Source organism: Oryx dammah, unplaced genomic scaffold (genome assembly GCF_014754425.2).
Source record: "Oryx dammah isolate SB20612 unplaced genomic scaffold, SCBI_Odam_1.1 HiC_scaffold_4, whole genome shotgun sequence".
Lineage (NCBI taxonomy): Eukaryota > Metazoa > Chordata > Mammalia > Artiodactyla > Bovidae > Oryx > Oryx dammah.
Genome location: NW_024070188.1, coordinates 71,476,548 through 71,484,899, shown reverse-complemented (window position 1 = coordinate 71,484,899; position 8,352 = coordinate 71,476,548).

The following is an 8,352-nucleotide window of genomic DNA, read 5'->3' as shown; positions in this document are numbered from 1 at the left end:
TCCCAGGGCTGATCTCCTTCAGAATGGACTGGTTGGGTCTTCTTACAGTCCAAGGGACTCTCAAGAGTCTTCTCCAACACCACAGTTCAAAAGCATCAATTCTTCAGTGCTCAGCTTTCTTCACAGTCCAACTCTCACATCCATACATGACCACAGGAAAAACCATAGCCTTGACTAGACAGACCTTAGTCGGCAAAGTAATGTCTCTGCTTTTGAATATACTATCTAGTTTGGTCATAACTTTTCCTTCAAGGAGTAAGCGTGTTTTAATTTCATGGTTGCAGTCACAACCTGCAGTGATTTTGGAGCCCAAAAAAATAAAGTCTGACACTGTTTCCACTGTTTCCCCATCTATTTCCCATGGAGTGATGGGACCGGATGCCATGATCTTCGTTTTCTGAATGTTGAGCTTTAAGCCAACTTTTTCATTCTCCTCTTTCACTTTCATCAAGAGGCTTTTTAGCTCCTCTTCACTTTCTGCCATAAGGGTAGTGTCATTTGCATATCTGAGGTGATTGATATTTCTCCCGGCAATCTTGATTCCAGCTTGTGTTTCTTCCAGTCCAGCGTTTCTCATGATGTACTCTGCATATAAGTTAAATAAGCAGGGTGACAATATACAGCCTTGACATATTCCTTTTCCTATTTGAAACCAGTGTGTTGTTCCATGTCCAGTTCTAACTGCTGCTTCCTGACCTGCATACAGATTTCTCAAGAGGCAGGTCAGGTGGTCTGGTATTCCCATCTCTCTCAGAATTTTCCACAGTTGATTGTGATCCACACAGTCAAAGGCTTTGGCATAGTCAATAAAGCAGAAATAGATGTTTTTCTGGAACTCTCTCGCTTTTTCCATGATCCAGCAGATGTTGGCAATTTGATCTCTGGTTCCTCTGCCTTTTCTAAAACCCGCCTGAACATCAAAGGCTTTAATATCTACCTAATCCTACCAGTCATCTTTGTTTCTGGAGTAAGCCAACAATATACCTGACCCATGACATATGCCAGACACTTCCTGCACAGCTACACGTGTGGTTCTTGTCCAGACAAGCACCAACCAGCAAGACTCCTGAAGAGGAACTTCAGAAGATGAGGCTGTTTGACTGGGAGCAGAGTCTCTGAATACAGACATGATCTCTGAATGTAGACATGACCCTCAAGGTGAGTAGACATTGAATCCTGTCTCAAATGACCATTAAGACATTGGGTCCACACCATAAAACCAGCTTGAACATCCAGCTTGAACATCAAGAGATGGCAAGAGTGATGTCGACATTCTAGGAATCAGCGAACTAAAACGGACTGGAATGGGTGAATTTAACTCAAATGACCATTATATCTACTACTGCAGGCAGGAATCCCTCAGAATAAATGGAGTAGCCATCATGGTCAACAAAAGAGTCCGAAATGCAGTACTTGGATGCAATCTCAAAAATGACAGAATGATCTCTGTTCGTCTCCAAGGCAAACCATTTAATATCACGGTAATCCAAGTCTATGCCCCAATCAGTAACGCTGAAGAAGCTGAAGTTGAACGGTTCTATATAGACCTACAAGACCTTTTAGAACTAACACCTAAAAAAGATGTCCTTTTCATTATAGGGGACTGGAATACCAAAGTAAGCAGTCAAGAAACACCTGGAGTAACAGGCAAATTTGGCCTTGGAATGCGGAATGAAGCAGGGCAAAGACTAATAGAGTTTTGCCAAGAAAATGCACTGGTCATAGCAAACACCCTCTTCCAACAACACAAGAGAAGACTCTACACATGGACATCACCAGATGGTTAACACTGAAATCAGATTGATTATATTCTTTGCAGCCAAAGATGGAGAAGCTCTATACAGTCAACAAAAACAAGACCAGGAGCTGACTGTGGCTCAGATCATGAACTCCTTATTGCCAAATTCAGACTGAAATTGAAGAAAGTAAGGAAAACCGCTAGACCATTCAGGTATGACCTAAATCAAATCCCTTATGATTATACAGTGGAAGTGAGAAATCAATTTAAGGGCCTAGATCTGATAGATAGAGTGCCTGATGAACTATGGAATGAGGTTCAACACATTGTACAGGAGACAGGGATCAAGACCATCCCCATGGAAAAGAAATGCAAAAAAAGCAAAATGGCTGTCTGGGGAGGCCTTACAAATAGCTGTGAAAAGAAGAGAAGCGAAAAGCAAAGGAGAAAAGAAAGATATAAGCATCTGAAGGCAGAGTTCCAAAGAATAGCAAGAAGAGATAAGAAAGCCTTCTTCAGCGATCAGTGCAAAGAAACAGAGGAAAAGAGCAGAGTGGGAAAGACTAGAGATCTCTTCAAGGCAAATGGGAAGTGGTCAAAGAGGAGATGGCAAGAGTGAATGTTGACATTTTAGGAATCAGTGAATTAAAATGGATTGGAATGGGTCAATTTAACTCAGATGACCATTATATCTACTACTGTGGGCAAGAATCCCTTGGAAGAAATGCAATAGCCATCATAGTCAAAAAGAGTCCAAAACGCAATACTTGGATGCAATCTCAAAAGCGACAGAATGTTCTCTGTTCGTCTCCAAGGCAAACCATTCAGTATGATGGTAATCCAATTCTGTGCCCCTACCAGTAATGCTGAAGAAGCTGAAGTTGAACAGTTCTATGAAGACCTACAAGATCTTCTAGAACTAACATCCCCAAAATATGTCATTTTCATTAGAGGGGACTAGAATGCAAAAGTATGATGCCAAGAAATACCTGGAGTAACAGGTGAATTTGGCCTTGGAGTACAAAATGAATCAGGGCAAAGGCTAATAAAGTTTTGCCAAGAGAATGCACTGGTCATAACAAACATCCTCTTCCAACAACACAAGAGAAGATCTTGATAGTTACCAGTTGTGAAAGTTCTTTGGTTGTAGTTATAAAAATGCTCATTGTACCAATATTTTGTGGCAGAAATATAGTACTGAACATGTTCTGAATTCTTTTCAGTCTCTTTTTACTTTTTAATTACTAAGGATATTTGAATGAAAATAATTTCCTTGTTGTTCAAGAGTCCCTCTTGTCAGCTTACTTTTCTCACCTAAAATAGAAATGTATTTTTAATTGCTAAAATATGCACTTTTAAGCACATTGTCATTATACTTGAGAACTGGAAACTTACAACAATAGAGGTAACAACACTCGAATTAACCCTCGGAAAAAATGCATAAGAAAACTGTGATGTAATTTGAATTTTACTTCTATCAAATAAGCCACACTGTAGGGTAACTTTTATATACCCTCATAACTTATATAAATCAATTTAACAAATACTATTAAATGCAGGCATTATATCAGTAACAGTAATCAAAACGGTTTCCCATAGAAAGTTTAAATTTGGATCCCCACTCTCTGCCTCTGAAATCCAACATATTATCTCTCCCCCAAAAAACTAACAATATTCTCCTTTTATCAGATTATCCCACCCCTTCCTACAAACCCTTCCAGAAGATTTCTTTTATATTGCTACTTCTCCTAGTCCCAGAAATCCAAACTCATCATTCTACATAAAAGTTTTGTGTCCTCACTGAAGTTTTTCTTAGTAGTTTGGAAGGGAGGTGGCTGTTTCTCTCTGTTTAATTTTGCCTACAACTCTCTGAGCTCCCCATTCTTCAAACTACATACTTCCATATTTATGTATTTGTTCATTTAAACCCTTTAAACTTGAGGATTGCATTTCTGTTTGCCATTTTTGTATTTGAAGTTTTGTTCTCTGGAATCTCTGGGATGATGGACAGTGTTTAATAATTTTATGGAATGCCTACCAGAGGGCTTCATTCAGTAATATTGTTAATAATAAATGTGTGTCTTGATGCTCATATAGCAAGATAGATAAACAAGTGGTTTATTTGTTTTTCTTCATTGGATGTTTTAAAATCTCACTGTGTGCATACTCAGCTTCATTTGTATCATTTACATGAATGAAGACACTAGCTAAGCACCCCCCTGAGCTGAGAGGTGACGCATGCTCTATCCTGCCAGCATGCTCCAGAATAGCAGCCCAGCAGCAAAAGAATAATGCCTTAGAAGAGAGGAAATTGTTGACCTTAGTTCAGGGCCAGCATCAGTCTTTCCCTGCTCCTGGGGTGAACATCGTCTCTGAACTAACAGGACCACCTCCTTCTGCACGTTGCATGGTCCTTGCGTGTGTCAGCATAGCAAATAGAGAGGGTCCTGAAGGCAATGGTTTTTCTATGTCAGTGAAGCAGAAATTATCCAAACATCCAGTTGTCAGCAGAACATTTCTATGTGGATACCACATAGGCATCCTTTTTTTAAAAAATTAATTCATTTATTTTAATTGGAGACTAATTACTTTACAATATTGTAGTGGTTTTTGCCATACATTGACATGAATCAGCCATGGGTGTACATGTGTCCCCCATCCTGAACCCCTTCCCACCTCCCTCCCCATCCCATCCCTCTGGGTTGTCCCGGTGCACTGGCTTTGAGTGCCCTGTTTCATGCATCAAACTTGGACTGATGATTTATTTCACATATGGTAATATTCATGTTTCAATGCCATTCTCCCAAATCATCCCACCCTTGCCTTTTCCCACTGAGTCCAAAAGTCTGTTCTTTATATCTGTGTCTCTTTTGCTGCCTCACATATAGGGTCATTGTTACCATCTTTCTAAATTCCATAGATATGCGTTAATATACTGTATTGGTGTTTTTCTTTCTGACTTATTTCACTCTGTATAATAGGCTCCAGTTTCATCCACCTCATTAGAACTGATTCAATTCAAGTGTGTTCTTTTTACTAGCTGAGTAATACTCCATTGTGTATATGTACCACAGCTTTCTTATCCGTTCATCTGCTGATGGACATCCAGGTTGCTTCCATGTCCTGACTATTGTTAACAGTGTTGCGGTGAACATTGGGGTACATGTGTCTCTTTCAATTCTGGTTTCCTTGGTGTGGGACTGCTGGGTCGTATGACAATTCTATTTCCAGTTTTTTAAGGAATCTCCACACTGTTCTCCACAGTGGCTGTACTAGTTTGCATTCCCACCAACAGTGTAAGAGGGTTCCCCACTTTGGATAGCAGCCATTCTGACCAGTGTGAGATGGTACCTCATTGTGGTTTTTGCATTTCTCTGATAATGAGTGATGTTGAGTATCTTTTCATGTGTTTGTTAGCCATCTGTATGTCTTCTTTGGAGAAATGTCTGTTTAGTTCTTTGGCCAATTTTTTGATTGGGTCATTTATTTTTCTGATATTGAACTGCATGAGCTGCTTGTATATTTTTGAGTTTAATTCTTTGTCAGTTGCTTTGTTTGCTATTATTTTCTCCCATTCTCAAGGCTGTGTTTTCACCTTTCCTTCATTGTGCAAAAGCTTTTAAGTTTAATTAGGTCCCATTTATTTATTTTTTATTTCCATTACTCTGGGAGGTGGGTCATAGATTCAACATTCCCATTTCTTCCCTTGATCATGATTCCTTCCTTATGTTCTTCTCCTCAGAAAAGACTATCATTGCCCATCCAGTGACCAAGCCAGGTGGCCAGGGCAGTCATTTGAGAGTTTGTCTTCTTTTTTTTTTCTTGCTATTTATTGTTTTAATTAACTTTTAGTGGAGCATAGCTGTTTTATAGGGCTTGCCTGGTGGCTCAGTGGTAAAGAATCTGCCTGCAATGTGGGAGACGCAGGTTCGATCTCTGGGTTAGGAAGATCCCTTGGAGAAGGAAATGGCACCCCCCTCCAGTATTCTTGTCTGGGAAATCCCGTGGACAGAGGATCTTGGTGGGCTATAGTCCATGGGGTCTCAAAAGAGTCAGACACAGCTTAGAGACTAAACAATAGCTTCTTTACAATGTGGAGTTAGTTTCTACTGTACAGCAAAGTGAATCAGCTATGTTTACATATAACCCCTCTTTTTAAAATTTCCTTCCCATTTAGGTCACCACAGAGCACTGAGTAGAGGTGCCTATGCTATACAGTAGGTGGTCATTAGTTATCTACTTTATAGGTAATAGTGTATATATGTCAATCCAAATCTCCCAGTTCACCTCACCCCTCCCCTCTTCCCCTTGGTAACCATACATTTGTGTTCCACATCTGTGTCTCCACTGCTTTTCAAATAAAACCATCGATACCATTTTCTAGATTTCACCTATGTACGTTAATATATGAAATTTGTTTTTCTCTTTCTGACTTACTTCACTCTGTGTGATGATCTCTAGGTCTATCCACAGCTCTGCAAATGGCACAGTTTTGTTCCTTTTTATGACTGAGTAATTTTCCATTGTACATATATATACACTGCACCTTCTCTATCCATTCCTCTGTTAATGGGCATTTAGATTGCTTCCATGTCCTGACTACTGTAGATAGTGCTCTCTTTTGGTCAGTGACTCACCAAATCTCTTCCTTAAAGAGCCCACAACTGGTTAGGACACCCAGGATTCTCCCTTCTCAATCGCCCTTTATCCATTTCCTCCTGTCCTCCCTGTCACACCACTCACCCTACTTTGGATCTTCATTATTTGCCCTTATTTTATTGCAGTGTTGAGTTCACTGGCCTCCTGCTTTTAGTATGGAACCCCTTCTTGCTAGGAAAGATGATTTCCTAAAAAATCTAATCTTGTCATGTCCTTATTCAAAGCTCTTCATATCTCTTCACTCCCTGCCTCCAGTGTAAAATTTTCACTTCTTGCCACATTGTCCCTTACTAATTCTCCAGTATATCTTGTATCTACTCATCTTTCATTTTACTTTCCAGAAACATGGAACATTATCTTCTCTTGCTCAGTTATGCTTTGGCTAATGCTTGGCAGGTGCCCTCCATCTTTCATCATATTAGTCTCAAGCCCTCTGTCACTTAGCCTATGAAGCCTCCATCACTGCCTCCAAGAAACGGGTGCCTAGTCGTGTATGCCCACATGGCCCATCTTCCTTTTTGTTTTGTAACTTTATATAGGACAAACAAGCAATTCCAAGTTATAATAGTCATTTCCCTGTCAGCTCTGTGGATAGCCCCCTGGAGTTAATGCAGTACACAGCATGTATATCAGTAGAGGTGGCCCTGACTGCCTGTCTGCCTCTTTGCTAGACTCTACACCTTTTTAAGGTCAAACATTTGCCTTGAAACATTGTTATCTCTAGTAGCTAGCTCTATCATCTGTGTATCCACATGTGAGCCCACTCACTTGCACATGCACACATGTACACACTCACCCAAAAAATAATTTTCCTACTTCCTAAGGAAAACAAAGATCATGGCATCCGGTCCCATCACTTCATGGGAAATAGATGGGGAAACAGTAGAAACAGTGTCAGACTTTATTTTCTTGGGCTCCAAAATCACTGCAGATGGTGACTGCAGCCATGAAATTAAAAGACGCTTACCAACCTAGATAATGTATTCAATAGCAGAGACATTACTTTGCCGACTAAGGTCCGTCTAGTCAAGGCTATGGTTCTTCCTGTGGTCATGTATGGATGTGAGAGTTGGACTGTGAAGAAGGCTGAGCGCCGAAGAATTGATGCTTTTGAACTGTGGTGTTGGAGAAGACTCTTGAGAGTCCCTTCGACTGCAAGGAGATCCAACCAGTCCATTCTGAAGGAGATCAGCCCTGGGATTTCTTTGGAAGGAATGATGCTAAAGCTGAAGCTCCAGTACTTTGGTCACCTCATGCGAAGAGTTGACTCATTGGAAAAGATTCTGATGCTGGGAGGGATTGGGGGCAGGAGGAGAAGGGGATGACAGAGGATGAGATGGCTGGATGGCATCACTGACTAGATGGACGTGAGTCTGAGTGAAGTCCGGGAGATGGTGATGGACAGGGAGGCCTGGTGTGCTGCGATTCATGGGGTCACAAAGAGTTGGACATGACTGAGTGACTGAACTGAACTGAACTGAAGGAATGTAAGCATAAAATACAGAGGCACATATTATAATTTAAATTCAAGTAAACACAATGAGATTAAATCAATTCAAATTAAATCAATCCAATTAAATCTCCTTCAGTGGTTTCATAGAAAGTTGGATTTTATAAGAAAATTCCATTAAAAAAAATTTTTTTTTTTACTTCAGTTCAGTTCAGTTGCTCAGTCGTGTCTGACTCTGTGATGCCATCCAGCCATCTCATCCTCTGTCGTCCCCTTTTCCTCCTGCCCCCAATCCCTCCCAGCATCAGAGTCTTTTATGGGGAAACAGTGGAAACAGTATCAGACTTTATTTTTTTGGCCTCCAAAATCACTCCAGATGGTGACTGCAGCCATGAAATTAAAAGACACTTACTCTTTGGAAGGAAAGTTATGACCAACCTAGATAGCATATTCAAAAACAGAGACATTACTTTGCCAACAAAGGTCCATCTAGACAAGGCTATGG